Source organism: Passer domesticus, chromosome 14 (assembly GCF_036417665.1).
Source record: "Passer domesticus isolate bPasDom1 chromosome 14, bPasDom1.hap1, whole genome shotgun sequence".
NCBI lineage: Eukaryota > Metazoa > Chordata > Aves > Passeriformes > Passeridae > Passer > Passer domesticus.
This window is the reverse complement of record NC_087487.1, coordinates 1,309,799-1,337,273: the sequence shown is the minus strand read 5'-3', so window position 1 is coordinate 1,337,273 and position 27,475 is coordinate 1,309,799. Positions and strand designations below refer to the sequence as shown.

The window sequence follows — 27,475 nt, the reverse complement described above, 5'->3', positions numbered from 1 at the left end:
TAGAATTCTTTCATCCTCTTCTCAAAAGCTTCTGAATATGACACACAGCCTCACTTGAAAAGAATGCAGAAGAGGAATGCAGGGTGGGGAGCTGGAGGTATGGAGCAGCATCCACTCAGCACGAACACACACAACAGGACACTTCCACTGCAAGGCAGGCTGAGGGGGCCTGTAACAGAAATCACAAATCATTATGGCATAGGAAAAATAAATAGAGGTGATAAAGGAACTGAGTTTCTTAACTGTTTTCTTTTTTGTTTTCTGACAAGAACCTGGCAGCTCAAAACAAACGCACAAAGCTGAGAAGCTGTGGAATGTCCTTCCACAGGATGTTGTGGATATGGGATTGTAAATGGGTTCAAAAGGTAATTGGATGAATTTATGAAGGAAAATTCCATGCAAGAATATGAAGTACAGAGACCCCAGTTCTTTCTCAGAAGTCTCTGAGCTGCTGATGGAGGTGGGAGTGAGTTTGGGGAAGGTGCTGCGGGCTGGTGCCAGGAGCAGCCTAATGGACACGCTGGATTCAGCTGCTGGCATCCTGTAACCACTTTTTTCCTCTCTGGGGCTCTTCTTGGGGTATTTATGATCCTTCTGATCTTCTTCTCAACATCTTTGATATTTGGCAGCTTTGCTAAATCTGCAGTTTGTTACCTCTGTTGTTTCAAATGTCAGCAGCTGAACTGAGTTCTCCCTTCTAGTCCATAATTTATCCTGCACAGATGGAGCACTCCTGCTTTTCCATGGCAGTTGATTCTTCTGTCCCTAAATTTGTGTTTAGGAGTAAAATGTTTGAAAAAGTAACTTGCTGCTTCAGCCTTTCCAATTTGGCATTTTATTCTGAACTAACATATAAAATCATTTTCCAGAGGAGCATTTAAGAGATTGCTCTGTAGCTTTGGTAACTGTGTTATTGAAGTACAACACTCACTGAGGTCACCTCACCCTGGGCAGTTGCTTTAGCACACTGAACCATGTTCCTTTGGCCCTGTGGTCTGCATCAACCTGGCAAATGGTTCCAGTTCACCAGCAGTTCTTTGTGAGACAAGATTCCCCCTTACTGCTGATACCTGTTTCTCCTTTCTGTGTATTCCCAGTGAACTGTTTGTCAGCTGTGGATGTTCTCAATTGTCACCGTTTGCATTGCTCTTCTGATAGTCCTTTACTACCCTCTTTTGATCTTTGCCTCATTCTTCTTTAACTGCAGGATTCAAATAACCACTTTTCTCTGGCAAGTGAGTTTAGATTTAAAATTTCTCAGAGTCTCCCTTTCCATAACAATACTTATCAATGCAAGTGCCCCAGCTCTTACATAGATCTTGATCCTAAATTTCAGTTTTTGGGGTTTTTTTAAGCAAATGCTCTGCCCTTGGAGAAGTGAGGCTGCAGCAAGCTCTCATGTGTCTAATGACAAGCCAGAACGGGAGCAATACTTGCAGTGTATTGTCCTCTGTCCTTGCCTGTTTCCGATTGCTCAGCACCAATTGTTTCCAGCTGCAGCTGTTTTATACAGCTGCCAAAACCACTAATGCCCAACCTGTCTCTAGCAAGAGAGAGTTTAAAGAAATAATCTTGCTTTCCTTCAGTGTTTGAAAGATGGCAGTGCTTTGGGTTATGATGTGGTTTTCCTGGTGCATTCAGTCTCTTACACCGTGGTGCAGTGGGTGAGTGGTTGGTGGTGAGCAGGGCAGTGTGTGTGCAGCTATGTATGCAGCTCAGGCAAGAGCATTTCAGAGAACTGGGGGAAAAAAAATCTGGAGCCACTGAACACTTGCTGCATTTTGTGCTATTTAAATGCATACTCTGTATCTTAATACTTCAGAAATATTAAGTGCTACTTGAAGTTCCCTATTACAACTGTAGTTGTTTTCCATCAGTATTTTTAAACTGCAGTCAGAACAAGGGAAAATGCCTTAAGTACTTGAGGGAGAGAAATAGCCCAGGAAGGAATCAGAGAGCCTCTTTCCCATGCCCCCAGGCCTTTGCAGGGTGCACGGCTGTCACCCCAGTGCTGTTTGCCTTAAGGAGGCTTTGCAGCAAGTAGAGCTGCTTCTGTTCAATTTGTCAGTGTTCACCCAGCTTTTGTATTCAGTGCACTGTAGGTTCTGACCTGTCTTCAAACTCTGCTTATTCTCCTGACTGACCCTACGGTTCTGGCCCTTTCCCTGAGCTGCTGTTCGATTCCCGACGTTCTCTCTCACCTTCACCACTTGTTGCCTTTTTTTGCCTTCTGGCTCTTTCAACCAATTGAGCTCACTTTTTGATGTATTTTCTTCCTTTAGATTTACATAGTATATGAGTGCCTTTCTCATTGCAAGGTCAAATGGTACTTCACTGAGAAGTCAAAACGTGTGGATTGGCTCTTGTCACAAGCTTAATTTAACCATCATTTATGTTCCTGGAAGTATTCCATTTCTGATCCATTTCATTTATCTTAATACCTCCTTTTAAGCAAAACTTTGACAAATGATAGCAATATGGGGAAGATATTTTAGCATAGTCTTTTGAAAATCATTTTGCTAATATTTGAATTCTAGTCCAGACCAGACTTAAAATAATAGCGTTACAAAATGTCAAACCTGGTAAAGCTATTAAAAAAGAACAGGAACTTTGACTAATGGCCCATGTATATGGCTTAACATTTAAGTAAAGATTGCATTTCTGACTTGAGCGATGAGAAGAATTCAGCTAAAGCATTTCTCTCCAGCTTCCTGCTGCAGTGAGTGTTCTTTGTCTGGCTGTAGCTGTGGGAAGAGCTCGGTGCCACACATTTGTGGAATGTTCCAGCTTTGTCTGGGATGCTGTTCCCGCTCTGCCTGCGGCCACAAGCCCTCTGTGCCGGGGCACGCTGGCTCTGGGCTCTGCGAGGGTTTGTGCTCAAGCTGAGCTGCCTTCCTGGCCCGAGTGCTTGTGTTTGGGGAGGGTGCTCTTGGACCAGCCAGGGACATGGCAGGGTTGTTCTGACAGAGCCGTGGAGGGCAGTGCTCCTAACCGAGTACAGAACTGGGGATTGTTATGAATAGAAAGCGATCTATTTTTTTTTAGGTGGCAGAGTTAAAAACAAGTCAGACCAGTTGTTGTAAGTTAGTTTCACTGCCAAAGAAGAGTTCTTCAATTACCTGTTAATGGCTGGTGATTAACCATTGTCCCCCTGATGCTGGCCGCTTGCCAGGGAGGGACACCAGGACAGACCCTCCAGGTGAAGAGAATAGCAGTGACATCAGAGCCAGTATGCAGATGAGAAATGCATTGCGCCCCGAATTTTTACAGTTTTTACAAGAAAAACCCCTAAAATTACGAGCCAACAAGTGACCTAAGTGACGTCTAAGGATGGGAGTGTAGTCCCGTACCTGCTTGGATCCTTTTTGCTTCTCACCCTAACCTGAAAAGATGTTGATTAAAGAGACGCCCCGGGGTGTTAGACAAAAAAGCAGGAATCTGCTGCTCTCCCGTGAGGACGGAATCCCCAGCTCTGCCTGCAGACCAGGACAAAGCTGCATCACCCTCCTGCTCGGTGCCACGCCTGGGAGCAGCGGCGGCGTGGGCGCGACCCGTCGATTTCTCCTGACCTGAGCTGATTCTTCTTAATAAAGGCATTAAAAAGGAGAAAGATCTCCTGCCCATTTATTTCAGGGATCAAGACATGGATCCTCTGCCTTAGCCCAGGAAAGGAAGAGCTGTGGGTGCACCCCCAGCACAGAGGTGCAGCCTCATGGCAGTGTGGGTCCCCCAAGTTCCAGGGGCTGCAGAGGCTGCACTAACCTTTGGCAGGTGCTGTGCCAGGAAGGGGATGCCATTCAGGTTGAGTTTGTCCTGGGGCTCCTGTGGCAGCTCTGCAGAGCTCTGCAGTCCCTCTGATGGTGGGGACTCTGGATGTTCCCTTGTCCATGGCATGAAGCTGTTCAGCAGGACTTGCCTGGATGTTCCCTTGTCCATGGCATGAAGCTGTTCAGCAGGATTTCCTGGATGTTCCTTGTCCATGGCATGAAGCTGTTCAGCAGGACTTGCCTGGATGTTCCCTTGTCCATGGCATGAAGCTGTTCAGCAGGATTTCCTGGATGTTCCTTGTCCATGGCATGAAGCTGTTCAGCAAGCTCACAGCAGCCTCTGCTCTCAGCAACTTCATTCCCTAGGAACAGATTCCATGAGGAGAATGCCATGCTCACATTCAATCTGCCACTTTCTCCTCTAACCCAAGTTCAGTAAGATTTTCTGATAACCTCTGTGGTACATCCGGGAGGGGTTTTTTTCCTGTGGGAGGGAATATTTGAGGCTGGCAGCAGCAGTTTTAATGTTAGAATTGTTTGGATGTGGGCCTGGACTTGAAGCCACTGCCATTTCACAGCTTTATTTGTTGAATGGAAACCAGGGAATCAACATCACATATTCAAGAGCAAGAAAAATGGCATTAACAGCAGGGTGTAATTTTTTTTTATAGTCCCAACCCTTCCTTTGTTTGCAATTTTAGCTTAATATATTCATGATACCTTGAAACAGGGGTATGCATTGAGATGGGGGTTTGAAATTGCTTTTGTGGTTGTTTCTGGCTTATATAAATGTATATATTCTCTAAAGTTAAAAAGTGACTGGAAAAGAGGATTTGGAAGAGATTATTCATCAAAGTGGTATTTTTTTACAATACATTGGAGGGGGGGGAAGAGAAATTTCAAGCTTAGTGTTCTCAGACTTTGGTTTTGTTCAGCTTTCTTGCCTTCACAACATGTCTAATTTTAACCAAAATTTCTAATAAGCCACTGGAGTGAAGTACATGCTAACAAAAGTAATATTAAGTGTTTCAATAAAGATCTCTCCTGCTAGTTGAGCACAGAAGCACAAACTCTGTGGTTATTCCATTAATTCCCCTGAGAGATTCCAGGATACTTTTTCAAGGGTAGATCTACTTTTTTATATTATTCATTGAAATAAATGGATTTTGTTAAATATTTTCAGGGCTGTGTTTTTGTTTTTTATTTGCATATAAAATTTATGTAGTTAGATTATGATAACGCTGTTTCCAGTGTTTCTGAAAATATTTTTAAAGTCTGCCTTGCATATGATCTGTCAACTCAAATTATTACATTTGCATATTTTTTTCTAGATCCTGTGCAATTAAAAGCACTTAAATTGTTTGTGTTTTATGATAAATTTCAAGGGAAAAGATAAGCCAATTTGTTCATGCCAATTTAAAAATCCAGCTTAATACTTTTATTTAAACCCAAAAATGTTCTATTAGGATTGAAAGGAAAGTGTGGGAAGAAAGTGGCAAATCCCAGTGCAGAAGCTGTAGAAGTCTTGTCGGAGTGCTTGAGAAACTTTAAATGGTCTTGTGTGGTTAAACAAGGAATTAGGAATTTGCTTAGGGAAGACGTGGGCTGGAGGTTGTAGAAAACAGAATCAGAAAGGTCACAGGAGATGAGAGCAGGGCCGGGATGTGATTGAGAGTTAAAGGCAGCTCTTGTGCAAACGTGGAGAAAGTTATTTCCAGCATTGCTGGGACTCTGGGAGACATGAAATAGTTCAGTTCATGTCACAGATTCCTCAAATTTACATGTGTACAAGCATTATTGGTGGCAGGTGAATCTTGTCTGTAGTTATTTATAACCTTTTAAACAGCAGCAACATAAGAAAAAAAAATGTTGGTATTAATCTAAATGGGAAAGCAGGAGTGGTGTTCCTCAAGTATTTTGTGTTCATACTTGAAGTGAATTTGCTCTATTGAGAATGTTTTATGAAAAGATTTGGAGAAATCTGGAAGAGAATTCTCTGTTAATCCCCAGAAGGTGAAGGTTGTGCCATTCTTCTGCAGTGAGGTGAATGCTTCTGCAGAAACAATTTGGAGAAGAAAAATATCCAAACCAATGCAAGGCCCAGGATTTGTGCCATTTCTCAGCAGTGCCCTGCCCTGCAGCAGGAGCTGTCCCATCAGCATGGACAGCTTGGTGACAGCAGGGATATCTGTCCACAGAAGGGGACAAGGATCTTCAGGAGGGTTACAGGGAAAGATGGAAGCTTAGGCAGCACCATGCACCAGCTAATGAAGGGCATTGCAAAGCATGTTATATTCAAAAACTTGTAATACTTGTATCATGTTTAAAGAAAACTATTCAAACCCTACTACTTCACCAACATTCCTTCTTCCCTTTGCACTCCCCTCACTTAGCTTTTGCCAAGAGCTGCTGTAAGGAAATACTTCTCTTCATTTCTCTTGTTTCTGTCAGTAATAATGGTGAGCCTGAAACCCCTTCTGCAGTGGCAACTTGCAGTACTTCTGTAAATTGAGGCTTTTGTCCGATAAATACAGTTGGTAAAATTTTTCTTGATCCCCAAAACCCTCATTTATCTTCCCATTAAAATATATATATATATATATATTCCAGCTTCCATTCTTCCCCTTCAATCTGTAAAGAACAGCATGTGATGTGGTTTCTGTGTTGATTTTCAAGATGATTTTTAGCCTGTCAAAGGCCTTCTGTCTCAACAACTTTGAAACAAAGATTTTTTTGAATAGATGAGAAAGTGCAGCTGCCAGATGAACCAACACAAGAAACTGGAAGGGGAGGATCTTGCAGATGGTTCTAATAAAACTGGGCAAACAGCAACCGGGGGCGGGGGGAGAGTGGGTTGAAATGCAAATTGCAATCCCAGTGCAAGTTTTGGGGTTAGTTTGTGAAAGAAAGTTGCATAAACAGTCATTTGAGGCTTTGGCATTGGGGGCAGATCATTGTTGCTCTCAGTTTTTCCTGCTGCCACGGTGCTGCCAGCTTTTCCTTCTCCCTGTGTCCATGCTGCTACCTGAGCTGGTGTGGCTGTGCCAAGAGCCCTCCTGGAAAGCCCCATTCAGCTATTCATAGGGCTTTTAGGAACGAGAAATCCCAATGACAGTCTAGGTTTTCAGTGGCTGGTGAGAGGAGAGATGGTGCTTGTTGGAGCACAGAGCAGTAAAATGGAACAGAGACTTGTATTGCTTCATTGTTCCTGCCTGCTATCCCAGAGCCAAAATTGCATTTTGGCCAAGCCTTGATAAACCCTGTGTTTGAAGTTTGTACTACATGATTCATTCATAAGGATGGAGGGTGACTAGTTGTAATTTCTGTCTTTTCTGCGAATTTTCTTCTCTTATTCAATGGTATTGGGTCTGTAATATTAGGCCAACAATTAATGAATAATATTGTAGTAGGAGAGATGCAACTGGGGGCCTGGATAGCTTCTGATGAGCTCAAATTCAATCACTACTTCTTGACATGATAATTTGGGGTTCTTTGGGCCAGAAAACCTTACTGACACGTCTTTTCCAAAGCCAAAACAATTAAGTCTTTAACTTTTTTTCTTCCTCTTGCTAATCTTTCCCTTCTTCAATGAAAGGAGGAGTGTTTGAGAGCACACAGGCTTTCAGCTCACACAGCAGCCCTTGGGGATGTGTCTTCATCTTGCTGTGTCAAAAGCTTTTCAAATCAGTAGTTCGGGAGCAGCAAATCCTTCAAACGCATGAGTAACAGATACTTGTTTTATTTAAGAGTCCTTAAGCATGAGCAAGTCATTAAGTACTTCCTTTCTCCCTGTGAATCAGTTCTATTTTAAACAGTCATCATGTATTTAATATTTTTTTAAGGAATCCGAAGTTTTGACTTTTAAACTTTTCTGGAGTCTCTTGTGTACCTCTATGAATTTATATTAAAAACAAATCTGTCAAGGGCTGCACATTTCCTGTGCTGATGCATTCCCTTTTCCTATCTCCTCCAAGACTGGATATGTTCTGTGTGCAGCATTTCTGTGCCCCAGGAGACAATTTGGAAGTGAAGAGGTTATTGCTCTGAAAGCAGAGCACATCTCTCCATTACGTGGTCAGTGGCTGTGTAATGCCACCTCAAAATGCCCCCCCCTGAGTGGCCTCAGGAGCTCAGCACCAACCCCCAGCCATGAGTTCCTGGGGGCAGTTTGCTGTGCCAGGTGATCCCTGCAGCCCCTGGGCAAAGCTGCCCTGCTCACGGTGTGTGTGGGATTCCACTGAAGGGGCTCCCATGGTTTAATGGAATGCTTTGCTGGTGGATATTGACCCTGTGATGTTGTCATGCTTCTCTGATTCAGTCCATTTGGAAAAAATCTGCTTCCCCTCTCTTTACTGTATCATGCAAAAAGGATAATGAACATAAATATTTATAGTTAGGTATTTTTGCAGGGGTTTGTGTCCAAGATACAACATGCTGAGACATTAAACATCACAAGTGTTGCCAGAATCCTACCAGCTTGGCAAATCTGACAGCCAGCTGAAGGCCAGGATGAGGTTTTATGATAAAATCAGGCCATGTACTGAACACTAAAGCATCACCAGTTGTTCACAGCTTGGGAAGAGTTCACTTGCAATCATCATGAATAGGAAAAACCTTTCCCAAATGAAGCTTTGTTTCCTTGTGGATTTGCTTCCATTTTTGCCTCCTTACGCAGTCAGCAATCATAATTCACATGCAGGGGTTTGAAACAGCCTTCCTGTTCCTAATCTTGTGAGGAGGTGCCCCTTTACCCCTGGCTGTCACTCAGCCTGACAGGCTGGGAGCTGCTCCAGCCCTGGCAGCTGCTGAGAGCCAGGATGTTTGCAGGGACGGTTTGTGATTCATTTGTTGAGCATTCCTGCCCTTTGTGCTGTGAGGACAGCGGAGGGGACCGAGTCACATGTCAGCTCTTCACACAGGGCTTCTCCTGCCCCAGCCTCCAGGGAAAGCCAAGGGAAATGGAGAGGGACTCATCTGCAGCATCATTCACTCCATCCATGTGAATTGCCTCTTTGGAGCAGCAGCTAAAAAGGATTGCACATCATCTTTATTAATTAACTTCAAATGTTTTAAATTAATCTGTAGTACTGGGCACTGGAACAGAAGTGAATATGGAGTGGCTTGAGTAATTTCTTTTTGAGGGGTAGATTGTGTTTTTCAGGTCCCTGTGCTGTTAGTGAGTACAACGACAACTGTATCTGTCATCTCTGTGCCACCTGTTGCCTTAGCTACCATTTAATGTGCACTATGCTGATGTTGGAGATAAAATGTTTCTGTGGCACCTATAAACACCTCAGTGATCCTCACAAGCCACAGGAACACCAGATTTATATCCAGCTGTGGCAGATGTGCCATCTCCAGCTGTATCAGAGTTGTTGGGAGTGCAGCTCCACAAGTGAAGGCAAATGGCAAGGAGAGCCCTTTGTGCTGCTGGGCAAAAGCTGCAGAATTTTAGGACAGAAGTACAAACAACTGCATGCAGCTGAAATTTTAAAATGTGGGTAACTGTTGATATTTTATTATATAGCTACAGCTCTGGCAATGTTTCCTGGTTTGGTGCTCCCTGTAGAGATGTGCAGTTTGGGAACAGGTTCTGCAGGCTGGTGGGCACTAAAGGAGAAATCCATCCCCCCTCCTCTCCAGGCCAGCTGCTTGAACTGCAGCATCCTGCCTGAATGCACAAAGTTCCCAGTCCCTTGTTCTCCTCGCCAGCAAAAAACATTTCAGAAGGGGTTAAAATTGTACACCAACAACATCTCCTTATGCTGAGATGTTAAATAATCTTTCAGTGCTGCCATTCCATGCCATGAAGTGTTGGCTGATTTCTCTTTTCTTCAGGGCTCTTTTCTCTATTTCAGAGAACTTGGTAATAAGCAAAGAAAACGTTTGCTGCTGTGTGAGGTTCTCAGAACTACGAAGGATTGTGGTGTTCCCTTAACATTCCTTCTGGAGGCTTTGCAGGGCTCAGTTCTCATTCCTGTTCTTTTCCTGCATCCTATTTCTGGCTAATCCCATCTGCAAAAGGAAATTGGTTGGTAACACTCGGGTTAGATTGAATCTTCTCCATCCAGAGTAAGCTTTTAACTCATCTCTAATATCTCTATTTAGACAGTGAGCCACAAGTTGGAGTCTGATTTAGGGGCTATTCCCTTACCTGCCTTCAGTGCGAGGGTGTTCACCCTTCTCATTAACTCAATTTTCAAACACATAATGCGTGTTTTCTTTTAGGATGATTCTTATTCATCTCACTTGTTACTGCTCATCTACAGAGCTATTTCAGAATCTTCCTTTCAAATGTCCTAAAAAGTCCTTTTGTGGTGATAATCGTTGTCAAGGCGCTCTGGTTGTGCTGCTCAGTCTGTGCCCTCACCAGGTTGTTTGCTTTGCACAGAAGTTGAAGTGCTTTGCTCCTTGTTATTTGTGGCTTCCGTTACACAAATTATTTGTGTTTGCTTTCTTGCTGCCAGCTTTGTCACCCACAAACGTGTTCACACTTGAAGTCACAAGAAGCAGAATACCAGAGGAGGGGAAAAAACCAACCGCACAAACAAAACCCCAGGAGAACTGGACAGTGCTGTTTCCTTGAATAACTCCAACGAGCTCTGTTCCTTTTCCCAGGAAAATTCCTTCATTCTTCCAGTAGGTACTACAGGCTGTTCCTCAGCTTGTGCCTCCTATCTGTTTTCATTGCAGAGCTGCAGCATGGCTCTTGGGCAGATAAAGTTAAAGGAAGGCTGCAGCAGTGTGCTCCTGGGGAATGGGAAAGAAATGGGAATGTTAAGGACAAAACTCTGGGGTGCCAGCTATGCAGCCAGAATTCTGAAAAGAATTCAAATGTCTTTTTACACAGCTCTCACAGCATTTAAGAGATCAGGAGTTCACTCAAGGAAAATTTACAATAAATCAGATTTGGAATTTGTTTGAAATAATCTTCTTGTCTTTCACAGAAAATGTTGCTGCCCTGACCAGCAGTCATGGAGAGAAGGGGATGAAGCGAATTTGTCTGGAAAAGTTGGAAGTTTGAAGTTTTCAGCAGGATTTATTACCATTGGCTGCAGGAGGTTTTGCCAAGCCAGCCATTGACATGAGAATGGATTCACTGCCTCAGACTTAAGCGGTAACTCATTTATCTGTCAGCTTCTGATTTCTAATACAGTACTGTAGGAGAATTTCTATTATAGATTCTATTGTTTTACTACTACCAGAGTTTAAGTAGAGAATCTTACAAGAGGCAAACATGATTTTGTGAACTTCATTAGCAAAAAGTTGGTATTTTAGTATCTGGTGCTTGATTCAGCAGTTGAAATTTCCTCCTTTCGGTTCATCCCATGTCTTCATCTTTGAAAAACAAAAAGATTTTTATCCATTACTGACTGTCTTCCTACCCAATGCCCAGCAAAATGCCGTTTGGAACGGGGTTTAGAAGTAGCTCTGTCCCTGGTTTTTGTTATATTTTAAGTACTTTGCGTGACTCCTGAAACCTGTGGAAAGATGTGCTTATATGGCACACTAGGAAGTTTGCTTTTTTCTGCTGACATTCAATATTTCCTCAAAAATCTTTTTCCATTTTCTTCTTTTCTTTGCTCTTTTTATTTGCTTATCTTTTTCTCTGTCATTCATAGCTGGGTATTAAACATCAGAATTCTTCTGTGCCTGTCTTTCTGAGGTCAGTTTACTAGTCAGGAATACAAAGCTGTGCTACTTTTTGAAGTTAAATTGGGAGCAGAAAGACTCAGCTCTGTCTTACTATCCCATTTTGGGCTCTGTGCCTTTGTAACAGTGTTGAACTGGCCACTAAAAACAGGAGCTTTTAAAAGGGTAGAGGGGAATTACTACATCTTTAATACCACACCAAGACGATGTTTCCATGTCTTTTGAGGCAAGAGAGTGAAAGGAGATGTTTGTGCTCTCCTCAAAGCCTCGCTAAACCCCAGCTCAATAGAATCTGCCTTAGTTTGAAAACTGTGATGTAACTGCACATATCAAAAATGACATCTCCCTACATTCCTTTCATTTGTCATGAATAAAACAAAGGAAATCTGTTGTGTGCTGTGGTTTTGTTTGAAATGCTTATCTCTTATTTGACCCTCTTTTTTTAGAGGGAGAGTGAACAGACCTGACAGTAGTTCTATGTGACTGATGGTAGAAAAATCAGACCAGCATTTCTGAACCTCACAAATATACCTGTTCTTATTTACCAGTCCAGGTGAGGTATTCATTCCACCCCTGTATCATAGTCTGTGTTAGAACTTCAGTGGGAGAGCAGTCAGTCCCCAGAAAGATTCTGTGAGGTTAAGGGTGCGATTTCAGAAAAGGGTCAACATTAATGTGCCAATTCTGTCTGAAATCCACACTGAGCTCCTTTGTCTCCTGTGAGAGCACAGTCAGACCAGCATTTAGGAGCCTCCCAACCAAGAGCATAGAGCTCAGGTGCTCAGGAGGCTGCCAGGTTCCTCCCTCACTGTTCCCCTCTTTAGGAGTTGTCTGGTTTGTTGCCAGAGTTGTTTCTATACTGTGTCAGTGTCTTCTGCTGCTTTGGCAAAAAGGGAGGGCTTGCAGATTCCATCTGTCTGCAGTGGTGACAAATTAAGCTCAAAAGAACTTAAAAGAAAAATGTTTTTCTTCTTTCAAGTTTTCAGATTTACTGTGCTCTTGTTAGTGTTTTTTCTCTGTTGTTCCCTGTAGCCCTGCAGTCCTTTCTCTTTGAAGGTGTGCAGAGACCCTCAGATCTGATTCACTCACGTGTCTAATGAGAACAAGAAAGACAGTTCCAAGCTCTTGCAAAAGTTTTGGAGCTGGAGCACTTCAGTGGGATGTTTGGTTTCTGTAGGGCACTTTAGAGCCAGAAATATGAGCAGCACAAGTTACAAAGTGCTCCTGGTCACAAACGCTTGCCCGTTCTTACTAAGGAAAATGCACCACCTTGGCTTCTCTGTGTGCAGGCAGTCAGGGGGGGATACAAGCAGGTTCTAACCACCATCCTTAGAGGAAACATTGCTAGGAAGCTGGAAGGTGATGTTTTGTCTATTGCCTTGTGCATCCCTGCCTGCATGTACTTCATGCATTCAGCCTTTGACAAAACAGCACTAACTGTAAATCTGCCGGGGACAAGGACTTCAGCTGAGCAAATAGTTCCCATAATTGTTTCTGCATTCTAATTACTATGATTTAGCTGATAAAAGTGACAATCAGAGGCCCAGAATCAGGGAGAACAATGCTATGGGATGGATTCCTCTGCTGGCACGGGAAGATGTTAATCAGCTGAACAAGAAGAGGTTTTTGCAGTTGAGGGAAGAGCTGGGTGGGATGAGGCCTGGGAAGAGCCAGGGGTTGCTGCTCTGGGCAGATGGATCTCCTTCCTGCTGGAGATGCTCTGCAGTGGCCTAGGTGGGAACTGATAGAGGGCACATTCTTTCTGTCTCTGAGAACAGCTGGAGGATGTTGCCTGGGAGGTGCTCTTGGCTCAGGGATTTTAAATGGGAGGGTTTTCTCTCAGCTTGAGAACACATTTTTTCCGCTTGACTCACTGACTGAAATCTGAATGAGTGATAAAATTTCTAAAAGTAATTTTGAATTGGTTGGAAAAATAAAAACTGTATTTATCATCAGGAAGGAAGGACAAAGTAAGGGGAAAGATTCAATGAAGAGGAAGTCACCACCTTCCCAGGAACAATGGGAGGCTGTGGGCAGCTCACACACCTCAGCCTGCCTGGCTCTGCAGCCACACAGAGGATTCTTCTGAGGCCCCTGTCAGGCTCCTGTCCCACACACAGGACCCACACACGTTCTGTGGGATGCTTACCATTGAGAAGGCTGCACCAGGAACGTGTTTGCAGAGGTTCCCTCACCGTACAGAGCTCGAGCCTGTGTGCATGAAGGGAGACTGCCCACTGACTCCTGCAGAAGCCATTCCATTCCATGAACAGCACCAGCCTTTGTTGCTTCTCTTTGGCTTGGCACAAAGAACAAGGAAGGAGCAGAAAATGCTGGCACTGAGGAGGAGCCTGTTGTGATCCATGTGAGCTGCAGATAAAGCCAGGTATCTGCAGGGACAGGCAGGGGCTGCTGCCTTAGATGGATTTTTAGGATAATAACCATAATAACATTCTTTTAATGATCTTACATTTCTGTAGTGCATTTCCTGTGTGCATTCCTGAACAGTTTTCCAGACTCCAAGTGCTGTATCAGTTTCTGTGTCCTTGCAGTTTGGAGAAGCTCTGGGCACAGAGGATTGTGCTGGGTGTGCTCCCCTGCAGAACAGGCCAGCTGCTTCCCTCTCAGGGTAAAACAGGGAACAGATAGGGGAACATTTTAACTGCAATCACACATGCACAAAAGAAAGATGCAGAATCAAGGATATTGGTCTCAAAAGAAGCTGGAGATACAGAAGTTAGGATGTCTTTGAGTTGGGGGTCAAGGAAAAATGATTTTTTTTCTTTCCAAGACCTGGCTTGTTCATTTGTCAGGTTCAACCACGCTTTTCCAGCTGAGGTTTCACTGGCTGAAGGCTGATTCAAAATGGAAACATTGACAGGCTAAGCAACAATAACTTAATAATATTTATTCCATGTCCCTATATGCACTTCTTTCCAGAGGGCAGTTCAGATTTTTCATGCTTGCAGTAGTCTCTCTTTTCACTTAGACTTATCTCTGAAATGTGCCCATCACAGGTGTGTTAAAAATTCTGTCCTTGTCAGTTTAGCTGATAGAGGGCAGCTGATGCTGTGTTTGATGAATTCATGCTGCTGTGATGGCTGAAAATTTCAAATAAACAGTATAAAATGGAAAAAAATACGTTGTAATTGTGTGGTGCTCCTGGTCTTCATTTTGGCCATGCTCCTGTAAGTTCCATCCAGGCAGCTCTGCTGCTGGACATCTTGTAGCTCCTTTTGTGATGGGATGGCAGATTGTTTATTGCAGGAGGAGGGAATTTTCAGTGGTTGGGAGGTGAGAGGCCTTGCTTATGGTGAGGTCTCCTCTTTTCATTTGCTCAATATTTGTAACAAATTCACTTTCCTTGTGTTGCCATCATGTGAAACTTGTGTATTTTACTCTGTCATTTCTTTTATCAGCTGCTCAGTTGGTGATAATTGCATTGTATTTTTCATACTGGGTCCTTTTATATTTCTCTAGTCTGTTATTATGTGATGTGGCCTTGGCAAGAAACACATTCCCATTCTTCCAAACAAAAAAAAATTCACAAACCAAAAAAAATAAATAAATAAAAAATTAAAAAAAAAAAAAAACCTGCATACAGTTCAGACCCTGCTAATTAAGACAACCATGAACTTCCAGGTGAAAAAGATAATTAACACATTTGAACCTGCTGCAAGCAGTAATCATTTCCATGGAATGCAGGTAGTGCCACTGTGCCAAGGTTCTGGGCAGTGCTGGATGCCCTTGGGTACTACAGCACCCATCTCATCCAGAGAGTTGCTGCAGCAATACTTCTTATGCCCCCTTTTACACAAAATAATTGGAGTTTTAGAGGCTTCTCAGATTCCAAAGGTTTCTTCAATTTATCCAGAATGCAACTTTTCCTCTCAAACATCCATTTCCCTGGAGTTGGACTGGATGACCTCCTGAGGCCCCTTCATCCCTGATGATCCCGTGACTCCTTTACCCTCCCCAGGATGAGGCTGAAAATGCAGTCAGAGCCAGCTGCTGATGGTGCACAGTCCTTCTTCCTTTGCTCTTCCAAAGAGGAGTTCTTTTAGCCCAATCATCACCATCTTAAATATGAACATTAGCATATCTATATTTCAAGCAGAAATACTTCACAGGCAAATAGGCAGCGCTTTAAAAAGACTTCAAAATATTTCCAAAAATACCTGTCTTGCTTTCTTTTTTAGCCTTGTCTTATGTATCGTTCTCTATATCAGTTAACCTACTTTTTTTGCTAAACTTTTATTTTTGTTCTGTTGCTTTCCATTTCTGGTGATATAAATTCTGTGTATTCTCTTGGGGGAAACTGCAGGTTACACTTTAACTTGCACTGTGGTGGCAGTGCTTTGTGATTTACATTACAGTGGCATTCCAGAGATACTTCACAAAATTCAGACTTTTCCCACTGAAGGAGTATGTAGGCCATGTGCAAACATAACTGGGATTATTTATTTTTCCATTACTAGATAAGAAGGTGCGAGGACAAATAAAATACAAAATGAAAAGAATCCCTATTCCGGATTCTTTAGATTCCTGCCTCCCCACCCAGATGTTTGGAGAGCACTGCAGGCTGCTGAGATGCATGCTGGTTATCTGCTGCATAGCCCTACCCAAGCTCTAACAGAACTGATTAGTTCTGTCCTCTTTTTCTGTGCTTTGCTCTGCTACGTTGCTGTTCTTATGAACATTTTACCAGGTTAAAATGCTTCCAATTTTTCACAGTGATTTCTTGAATTAGTAACTAGGAATAAAAGTACCACGTGATAACCAGTAGTGACACCTTGTTTTCTCCTGTCAGTGCAGCTGTAAACCAGTCAGAGGGATTGAATCTGTCCAAAAATCCCTGTTTCCAGGGAAAAGCACTGCTGAAAGTGGAACTGAGACAGACAACTTTCTCTTGTTGGTACTGACTTCCTCTTTCACTTCTTTTGCTGACAACACAGTTCAGGTACCTCACAATCTATACATGACTGTTCCATGCAGGAGGAGAAGTGCATCAGCAGTTCTGACTTACAGACATTTCAGACTTCTTGAGCACTATCTCTGCTGTCCCCTCCCGTAATTGTTTCAGATATATGCACAGTTAAATCAGGATATTTGGTTTTCAGCATAGAACTGTTTGCTTTCAACATCCATATAAAGCTTACTGAGGAGGATGCACACACACACCAATTTAAAGATGCCATACTATGAGAAATAAACAGGTAATGCCCACTGGAAGATTCTGGGGTGTATTTTATTACATCACTGTTGTGATTTCAGTGTATTTAAATTTAAGGCTTTAAGTGAGTGAATTTACAGGTATTAAATAGATCAAAATTTATGAGTTTGCCTTCTTAATGTAAAAGACATTTCTTCTGCAGCTAAAGAAAGATGGCACCAAGCTCACTGAAGGAAAAATAGTCCTTGCCTGACTATGACTCTGTGTTACTAATTTTCAAGAGTTTAGATGATAATACCTATTAAGCTTGATGTTGGTGATGGATACAAAAATTAGCCTTGAATATCCAAGTGGTACTGACATACTTGAGTCTTGCATCAGTCAGTATTCAGTTAATTATCTAAGTATCAGTGCAAAGAGAGCAGGCTCCAGCTGGCTGTAATTAGGGCTGGATTGTTCCATGCCTTCAAGACAATTTTTACATTCATGGGATCTGCAGCTTTCTGTTGTCCTCATTTCCTGCAACATAAAAGCACTTGTGTGTCAAAGAATGAAAGGGGGCAGAGAGTGAGAGAGGCTGTGCGGATACATCTCATTAACATCCCTGACAGTCTGGCTGAGAAATAGGCATTGCAAGATCTGAATAACTTTTTTAAAAATAAAGAGGGAAAACAACCCCCAGGAGCCATAGACAGACAGTGTTACTTCACTTGCCTGGAAGACAAGGTGGATCTTCAGAAAGCACAGTGGGCTTTATAAAAGCTGAAATATGCTCTGTAGATTTTGGCCAGACTGTGCAGGAAGAAAGTTGGATGGCAAATCCAGAGTATGTGACAGACAATAGATGAGGTGCCCTGGGATACAGCACTAGCACTGCCAGTGCCAGAGATCCCAGCCCATTTGTGGAATTCAGGCTCTGGGGTTTGCCCTTGTGCTGCTGAGCTCCCAGCTCTGCAGTGCTGGCACTGGCTCCCAGGGATGTCCTGGCTTGGGGAGACAATCCTCAGCTCCCTTCAGCTCTCAGGTCATCATGACCTGTGCAGCCTCTATTTCAGCTCATGACCAACACTGGCAAGTTTTCAAATTATTCCTCTATTTGGGGAAGAAACAGCCTTTTGTGCAGTTTGCATGTAAAATTGCATGATGGTATTTCAATGGGATCCAGTGGGGAAGGTTTGTGCCAGCAGCTGGGGGCGGGGGGGAAAGGGCAGTCAGTGTGAGCCCAAGGACTTCAGGACAGGATCTGGTCAGGCCATGAACCTGCTGCTCTTCACCTGCTGAAACCTCCCCTGGCACTTCTGGGGAGCAGAGGGAGGCAGAGGCCCAACAGCCTCCCATGATGGTGCTCACTGCTGATGTCCTTCACTCTGACCTGACAGAAATCCACCCTTCCTCCCCACCCTCAGGTGGAGCTGCTGCAGTTGGAATGCTGGGGCTGTTCAGAGGTGTCATGGAGGTGAGCATGGCCATCTAATTTTAGCTTATTAATGTCTTATGAGGGCCTAAAACAAGGTAACAAAACCAGTAGTTGATAGGGAAAGGTGTACAAGTTAAACTCCTTCTTTATTTTATGCAAATTAAATACTGTCACAAGCAGTAATAGTTGCATGTGTGTTTCTGCTCAGGTTGGCTCTATTCAGGCATCCCCAGCAGTGCTGTGCAGGTACCTGAGCTGCATTTAGCAAATGCTTTTGCCTCGTGGTCATAGGACTGAGCTGTGTCTGAGCCATCATCCTGCAGTGCCCTGAACACAGTCTGTGTGTCACAGCACTTCAGTGGGGCAAGGCTGAAGTGTGGAATATACACCCAAGAAAATAATTTTATTTTGTGTGCTGAAATAAACTTTGTACATTTTCTTTTGTACACTTGATTATTAAGAGACAATTAATGTTTTGCTATGTGGACAAGAATGCTTTAGTTACTGACATGCTTCTGTGAAGTTTATATTCCTTGAGTATAGAATTTAGAATCACAGATTCTGTTTTCTGACTGAAACAAACTCTCTAAATCCTCAGTATCTCACTAATTTCCTTGAAAGGTTCCTATGACAGCTGTGCAAAACCAGCTGGACAGAGAAGAAACTGATACCCAGAGTATAAGTACAGACCTGCCTCAGCAGAGAGCCACTTAGCCATGGTTTGATGTTAGTTGTTCAGCCTAGGGATAAGCTGTGAGCAAGGGCAGTTGGTGAACTATTCTCCCCCATTACAGAATAGAGAACTATTAAGGTTGAAAAAGACTCTTATGATCCTTGTGTCCAACCACTGACCCAACAGTGCCAGCTCCACCAGGGAGCTGTGTCCCCAAATCCACACCCACATGGCTCTTTGATCCCCCAGACATGGTGACTCCACCACTGCCCTGGCAGCCTCTGCCAGGCTGGACAGCCCTTTCAGGGAAGACATTTTTCCCTAATTTTCAACCTAAAGCTCCCCTGCACTCCGTGTCTTCCTTGTAGTGAGGGGCCCACATGTGACCCCAGGGTGTGAGGTGTGGCCTCAGCAGTCCCAGCCCGGGGGCCAGCAGCCTTGTGGCATACCTGGGCACACCTGGGCTTGTGTTCAGCTGTGCCCAGGTCCTTTCTGCTGGGGAGCTTTCCAGTCCCTCTGCCCCAGCCTGTAGCACTGCAGGGAGCCAAGGACAGGACCCAGCTCTTCACCCTGCTGGACCTCATACAGTTGGCCTTGGCACATGGATCTGGGCTGTCCTGGTCCCTCTGCAGAGGGAATGTTCATCTGCTGGGACCATCCCCCAGCAGATGAACATTCCCACCCCACTCAGTGTTGTCTGCCCCTGGCTGAGGGTGCCCTCAATCCCCTCAGGCCAGCCCTTCCCTTCAGCCTGGGTTAGCACTTAATAGCCAAAGGAAAGGGAGGCACAGGGGAAGTGCCTGAAGTCCTTCACTTCCCACAGAAGTTCCCTTTCCTCAGTTTGATTTCCAGCAGGGGACTTTGCTGCAGGGCCCCATGGGCACCAGTGTTGGCAGCACAGCTGGGCAGGGGCCCCAAGGTTAAACAAACGAGCAGTGGGACTGTGACAGGTTGCACTGTGTTTGCAGGACACACAGCCACAGGCTCCATTTTGCATGTCTGTATTTCAGTGGTTTCCAGAAAATCTAAAGATAGGTTTTCCAGGAAACTTAAGAGAATTCGGTTATGATGGCAAAATGTTAAAGGTACAACTTGCAGCAAAATCCAGGAGCTCTTCAGAAGCTCCTCCACTCTGTTTTGTGGCTCATGAGGTGATTCATCCCAGAGACCCTGCCTTCCCAACTGCCTCAGCTCATACAGAAGTTTAAGCCTGTGTCTCTGTTGCAACTTCAGCATAAGGGATAATGGTTCCTAATTGTTGAGTAGCACATTGAGTGCAGTAAGTGCTGACCTCTCTCTGCAGCACTGTGCCACAGAAGGAATGGCTTTCGTGTTGAAGCCCAATTGGAGTAGCTGTAATGCTTCATGCATCATTTTAATGGCACTCTCAAAAAGCCTGGTATCTCAGTATGTCATTATCTCAGACTCTGCAGTTGTTGTTTCTTATTTAAATGTCCTATCTCACTTGAGATTTAATGTAATTAGAACCAGCCTGTGGAAAAATCTTTTTCTATTATGTTTTAGCTATTGTTCCAGTCAAGATGGTAAAGCAAATCAAACAGGATATAATGAAAATGATAGAACCATTTGCAAGAGGCAGTTTTCCTGAGGGAAGCAAAAGGCAGCACCACGTTTCACTTTCCTTTGTAATTCTAAACATGGCATGGGCCTGGAGTGGCTCCACGGAGACCTGTCCAATACACCTGAGAGCACAGACAGGTACAGCTGGCAGGAATCTGCCTTGGCTGATCCAACAGAGAAGCATCACAACAATAAGCTTCTTCCACTGTTAGTGCTGCTGTCCCAGCCTGTTCAGCCAGCACTGGGTCTGCTTGCCAGCCAAGGTGTGTGTGAAGGAGCTGGGCCTGCAGTAATAAACATCTGAGATTGTTATTTTTTCCTCGAGCTGCAGCATCCTGGCTGGGGAGGTGCATCCAGAGTGTGGGGTCTGCAAAGGCATTGTACCCACAGCCTCGGTGTAACACGTGTCTGCAGCAGGAACTGCTCTTCCTGGTGTGGAAGGAGAGGGAAAAGTGTCCAAGGTTTTCCTGGTCTGGCTTGGAGGCCACATCACAGCAAGGCAGGAGCCCTGACTGCTGTCTCTGCTGGGTGATTTCTGAGCCATTCAGGTGTTGCTGTTCCATATCTCTTGGCTTTTCTATTAGGTTTATAATTTGACATCAAAGCTGTTTTACAATGTATTTTCTCTTTTGTGCACAAGCCACTTGTGAGCAGGCTTTTGTATTGTCAGCACGTGTTACAGAAATCTATTTTAATTCCCAGCAGTATTGATAAACTGTAGCTCTGGGAGGCTTTGATGCAGGGCTGGGTGCCATGGGCAGAGCTCCACAGGCAGTGCCTGCACAGGAGCTGGCAGGGCTCTCAGTCCTGTGGGTCACAGGGGATGCATCCAGTGCCCAGGGCAAAACCCCTGCAGCCAGGCAGTGCTGCTCTGGTGCTGGCCTTACCTGGGACATGGGCTTTGGAGTGCAGAGTGCAGCCAGCTGAATCTGTCTTCACACAAATGTCAGCAGCAACAGAACAGGCTTGTTTTTCAAAAGCCAATGATGTAAAAATTCAAAGGATCAAAATGCAAGTAATTCAAATGATCAAAGAAATCATTGGGTTAATACCTGCAAACTGTTGTGTAACTTCAGATGTAATGAAAAAAGAAAATCTACCTGGAAAAATTCTCTCTTTTTTGTAGGTTTCTGGGTTTGGTGCTGACTAATTTATAGATCACCTGTGCACAAGTTTGCCTCTTCTGTTACCTTGATCTCTTTGGAATTGAAGAAACAGTAGTTTCTTCCTCTCCCCTTCTCCCTGTTCCTTTCTTGTAAAGAAATGATTAAATACTCAGAGTACAAATGCTGCACATGAATATTTATAAGAACTTTTATAACATTTAGCGAGGCAATGCTTCATGGCTGTCTCTTTCTGAATGCACATAAGAAAGTGCCATAATTTCTTCGAAGCTGCACTGAGTCCTTATTTGCTACTGGATTGGCAGGAGCTGGAGGCTCCTCAGGGCTGCAGTCACTGATGATGACAAAACACAGAGATCATTGGGGTGTTTCCTACTTCTCTGTTAAAGCACTTGGCTTGTGTTTAATATCTCATAAGAACACATTTTTCATGCATCATTTACATTTAAGTTGCAGAAAATTGCTAGGTAGAAATCTTGTTACTGGCATTGGATAAATACCTGATTCCTGTGTTGATCCTTTGGTCTGGGAAAAAACAGTGTTAAATATCTTCTGCTTGGAATACTGACACTGTGGCACAATTGAGTGGCCCTGGAGCACACTGTGCAAAGTACTTGGAGGGTCCTCCTGTTAATGCAGAAGTGCTTTAGCCTCCACTTCTCTGCATATTGTCTCTCTGGAGTAGGGCATCCTGTGCATACCTAATTGCCTGTGTAATGCCTCAGAGTGTTGTCACACACCCACTTCTGAAAAGCAAATGGAAACTAGTAGCTCTTAATAGCAGATTTATCCCCTTGACATCCTGAAAGAATTTAGATCAGATTAAGCACAAGAGGAGAAAGAAGAAAGGCTTTAGGAATAAGCAAAAAGGAGAGAGGGTTAGAGTTGTGATTTGTTAAAGCTGAAGATAATTTTAGAACTGGGTTTGGAAGTTGCTTGCTCATAATCCTATTATAACCTCTCCCCTTCTCCCTTATAAAATAATTGCCATAAATTGCATGTTCTCATGTCCACACGGTTACTATAGGAATTGACTTGCAGTGTTTTTAAAAGCTCGAGTGCATGATGTGGATTGGAAGTTACCTGTGGGAGCTTGGCACCCCGTGTGGGTCTGTGTGATGTGGGGCTGAAATGCCCCCGTGCTGGGGCTGGTCCAGAGGGCAGAGTGGGAATCATCCCCAAGCAGGGCTGTGGGCAGAGCTGTGACCTCCCGTGGGTCTGCTCCAGCAGGGTCTGCTCAGTGTCACTCACCCTCCCCACTGTTCTGTGGGGTGGCCTTTAAGCCATCCCCACTTTAACATCTTTCACTGGATCAGCTGGCTAAGTTAATTCTTCCTGGAATGCATTAACAGTATAATATTTCTGGTTTGTAATCATACTTACTCTGTTTTAAGTCCCCTTTTATTTGGTCACACTTACTTCAGCTTTCTGCCTGGGATCACAATCTGAAGATGTCAGAATATCCTAATGGATACTTGTGATTCCTTCCCTTTTGTGTGTGTGTTTATAAATATGTCTAATTGATATTCTCTGCTACAGCACTATGCAAACTATAGAGGTGTATTTTTAAAGAAGGCACCATTTATGTGACTTTAACCCCTGAACTACAACTGTACTTAATCTTCAGATAGTGATTTTGATCTCCTTCCCAGATGTTTTGGACAGAGTAATTATTAGAATTATTTTCATAATTAGCAAAGGACAATTGAAGGAGACTGTCAGTTTAGTTTGTGTTTCAATTAAAGCTGTACACTTGTGGCATTACATTTATCACTAGATATTACAATAATAATATTGAAAGGCAATAATGCTCTCAGTTGTGCTTTACTTGTGCAAAACTTTTGAACTTGATGAACCTCTGAGCATGTCAGAGTCAGAACTTGGTTACCTCTGTAAGAAAAGTATGTACTCACCTGAGAGCTCCTGGAGTGTGTTTAGCAGCAGGCATAATTCAGGATCTTGGGAAAATGCTCCCATGTTTGCATCTACAAGGAAACAAAGGTATTGTCCACATTGGTGTGGAGCAACTCATCAAATCCACCCAAACAGATTTAAAAGCCTGTAGTCCTTGGATACTAATATCTACAAGAATTTTCAAATCACATTTTTCATATAGAAGATTGAAATTGCACTTGCAAAAAAATTAGTATGACAGCTCTTCCTAATTTATTTCTTTGCACTGAATTTTCAGTAAAAATGAAGTGTTTACCAGGGAATGCATAGGCATAGCAAGTGGTAAAATTCCAGGGACCTTTAGAGACTTTAATTTGTCTCTGGTTTCTGGCATATTACAGGTTTGTGGAGATTTCAGGCACAATTTATTTTATTACTCCTACAGAGCCTCAAACTGAAATCTTCCATCACACCCTATGGGACAAAGGCCTTGACTCAAGCAGGGAACTTGCTGCTTGAGCTTGGTGTCTGACTGCAGACCAGGGACTGCAGGAATTGCTGCCACGAGGGATGGGGACAGAGGGATCTGCCTGCCCCTCCTTCAGCCCAGGCACTAATGCTGCCTCACTTCAGCAGGCAGCCATCTCATTATCTCTGTCAAGTCTCCTCTGCCCTTTTCCTTTCCCGTTTTTCTTTCCCCAAGTTTAGCAAGTAATTAAAAGAGTACAGTGGCTGAGGAGTGAAAAGGGAATTTTTCCAAATGCTGCTCCTTGTAAAGTGTAATACATCGCCCACACCTCCCAGGGCAGTGATTGAAGATCTCCTCACATTTGTCTTACTTGAGATTTAAGCAAAATCATCTGCTGAGCATTTCAGTCTATCCATGTGCATTACAATCCATCCAGGCTCCCTGAAAAGAAAAATGGGAAAATAAGACATGGTTAATGTCCCAGGCTTTACGTGGAGAGAAGAGATTTACCATCGGGCATTAGAGACAGAGGCTCCAGTCTATCTCCTGACAACACAGAGCCATTTAGCACTGGGAGCCCGTCCTTTTGTTGGATTAGCTTAGCCCTGGAAGAGCTCTGGGCAGGAGCAGCAGGGCAGGGAGCTGGGGCTGTGGCACTGCCTGGCTGCAGTGTGTCCTGGCAGGGCAGGGAGCTGGGGCTGTGGCACTGCCTGGCTGCAGTGTGTCCTGGCAGGGCAGGAGCTGGGGCTGTGGCACTGCCTGGCTGCAGTGTGTCCTGGCAGGGCAGGAGCTGGGGCTGTGGCACTGCCTGGCTGCAGTGTGTCCTGGCAGGGCAGGGCAGGAGCTGGGGCTGTGGCACTGCCTGGCTGCAGTGTGTCCTGGCAGGGCAGGGCAGGAGCTGGGGCTGTGGCACTGCCTGGCTGCAGTGTGTCCTGGCAGGGCAGGGCAGGAGCTGGGGCTGTGGCACTGCCTGGGCTGCAGTGTGTCCTGGCAGGGCAGGGCAGGGCAGGGCAGGGAGCTGGGGCTGTGGCACTGCCTGGCTGCAGTGTGTCCTGGCAGGGCAGGGCAGGGAGCTGGGGCTGTGGCACTGCCTGGCTGCAGTGTGTCCTGGCAGGGCAGGGCAGGAGCTGGGGCTGTGGCACTGCCTGGCTGCAGTGTGTCCTGGCAGGGCAGGAGCTGGGGCTGTGGCACTGCCTGGCTGCAGTGTGTCCTGGCAGGGCAGGGAGCTGGGGCTGTGGCACTGCCTGGCTGCAGTGTGTCCTGGCAGGGCAGGAGCTGGGGCTGTGGCACTGCCTGGCTGCAGTGTGTCCTGGCAGGGCAGGAGCTGGGGCTGTGGCACTGCCTGGCTGCAGTGTGTCCTGGCAGGGCAGGGCAGGAGCTGGGGCTGTGGCACTGCCTGGCTGCAGTGTGTCCTGGCAGGGCAGGGCAGGAGCTGGGGCTGTGGCACTGCCTGGCTGCAGTGTGTCCTGGCAGGGCAGGGAGCTGGGGCTGTGGCACTGCCTGGCTGCAGTGTGTCCTGGCAGGGCAGGGGCTCCTCTTGGAACCTACCCAAGCCTTGCTTTGGCACACCACAGGTGAGCAGAAGTTGTGCAGAGCTGCTCCTAACAACCACTGCTGTCCACTTTTCCCTTTACTCTTCCTGTTCCTGCAGTACCATATGGAAGTAAAGAAATTACTTTGCTCTCGAAAGAAAGGAAGAAGAAACAAGTATTTTTATGTAGCAAAAGTGTTTGTATTAACATGTATTTTGAAGATCTGCACAGTGCAGAGCAGATCTGCTTCAGTTTCTCAGCTCTGCTGTATGGAGCAACCAAGAGGCCAATCCTGCACCTGTATCCAGGCAGCTGACAAATCTCCTATTATTAACTTCACCATTTTTGATTTTTTAATTTTTTTTTTACATACAGAATTCTGGCATCCAAACAAGTCTTCTGCCTTTATTGAGTTTGACATACTGCAATTTCTCTCAAAATTAAGGCTTTGGGATCCCTGTTCACATACCACGTTTCAACAAAAGGCTTTATAAAACAGCTGGCTTTAAAAGTTGAGTGATTGTCAGTTGAGAAATGATTTGTACTTGAAACATTCATAGAAGGTGAAGTTAGTAGTGACTCATTTTCTGCTTATGCCAAAAAATATTTCTGCAAATCACTGAAATCCAAAAAATTTAGCATTTATTCTTTATTCAGATTACTGAGACTGGTTTTTCTGTCGAATAACTGCTGCATACTATTGCAAACAAAAGGCTTGTTTTTTAAAACAGCTTTAAAATAAAACACAAATTCATTGTATTTGAAAAACCATGTTTCCTGTCTTGTGCCTCTGTATTTCATTGCAGATGCTGGATTTTAGTGAGGTACAAATAGATAACTTGATTAACAAGTACACAAAAGGCCAAATTAACTTTTAAATCTAGTATATTTTAATTTCATTTGTCTGTGTTGTTACTGAGAAACCAAAATGATGAAAATGCAGTGGATGTTCTGTGGGTTAGGCCTGGCTATAGGTGACAGGTCTGAAACTGATTGTAGGTAGGAGGTGCTACTGAGCAGGCTGCTCTGTATTAATCTTTGTCCTAAAATTAGTCAGGGGTTTTTATGAGCAGTCTGAAAAAAAATATCAATAGGGAGAGCAGGAGATATGAAAACAGAGATGTGCACTGACTATACTGGAAAAAAAAAGATGGAGGAAATACACTTTATTTATTATGTACAGCTGTAAACTGGGAATAAAAGATTTTAGGCCAGGCTTGCCTGATTGCACTGAGAGAAGTGAAGCTGCTGAAAAGCTTGTGGAAGGCATGAGCACATCATCATCATCATCATGAGTTCGGGGTAGCAGTTTGGGCTGCAGAGGACAGTGCCTGCTTCCAGGTGTGCAGGGATGTGCTGCAGCAGTGGAAGGGCTGTTCTGGTGCTTGTCCCCAGAGTGGAACCCTGCACTGTGCCCAAGGGTGCTGCTCACAGTTCACAAATGGCACTGGAGGTTACAGGTGTGGGCAGCTTCGTTTCCAGAGAAGGCCAGAGAGCTCCATTTATTCGTGTTTATATTTGAAAATAGCAAAGCAGAACCAGAAGTGCTGCTGGAGTATGGGGGAAAGCGATGAGTAAGGCAGCCTTGATGGCTGTCACAGTTACCATGGCAACCCCTTGGCCACCGGTCGGGATGCCATCCCTGTTTATGTAACCATCACAGAACATATGCCACCACCACTAATTAAGCCAAGGTTGAGCCCAGAACCTTCAGATCTTTTTTTTTTCTGTATAGATTGCAGGGTTAAGCACTACAGAGAGCGTGGAGTCTCCTGTGACCATCCTGGGGACACCTGGCACTGCCTTGCCCTCCTGTGCAGGAGGTGGCAGCAAGGCAGCACCTTCCTGGAAGCATTGAGCATTCCTGAGCAATTCCCTGAGGCACTGGAATGTGATGGTGTCTCCTGGCCAGTCCTGGAGACTGAGCCCAGGAGCTCAGAGGGAGCAGGGGCAGAGCTTTGCTGCTGCTGTGCAGCTTGATGCTGCTTCTGTGGCTGTTGTCTCACACTGGTGCTTGTTATAAACAATTTACTTCCAAATGCCACAACGTTGCACATGGCAGGAATAAACCTCCCTCAAGACTCTCCAAGAGAGCAGGTAATAGTAGCCTGTCCCATTTCACTCGGAATGGCAGTGACAAAAGGTAATTGCCCTGGGCTTGGTGTGGCTCCTGGTGTGGGCTTGTAGCAGCCC

General features: G+C 44.5%; 1 protein-coding gene across 7 annotated transcripts in view; it reads left to right on the top strand.

Annotated features, from left to right (window-relative positions):
- The window catches only part of PEAK1 (pseudopodium enriched atypical kinase 1), a 111,867-nt gene that overhangs the window by 37,470 nt on the left and 46,922 nt on the right, over positions 1–27,475 (top strand). For 5 of the 7 annotated variants that reach the window (XM_064388676.1, XM_064388671.1, XM_064388672.1 and 2 more), the window contains one exon: positions 10,715–10,884. The exons of 1 other annotated variant lie outside the window; for it this stretch is intronic. The gene's annotated coding sequence lies outside the window, so the exon portion shown is untranslated. Of the gene's footprint in view, positions 1–10,388; positions 10,407–10,714; positions 10,885–27,475 lie in introns of those variants that run through there. One more of the 7 variants, XM_064388674.1, reaches the window with a different exon arrangement.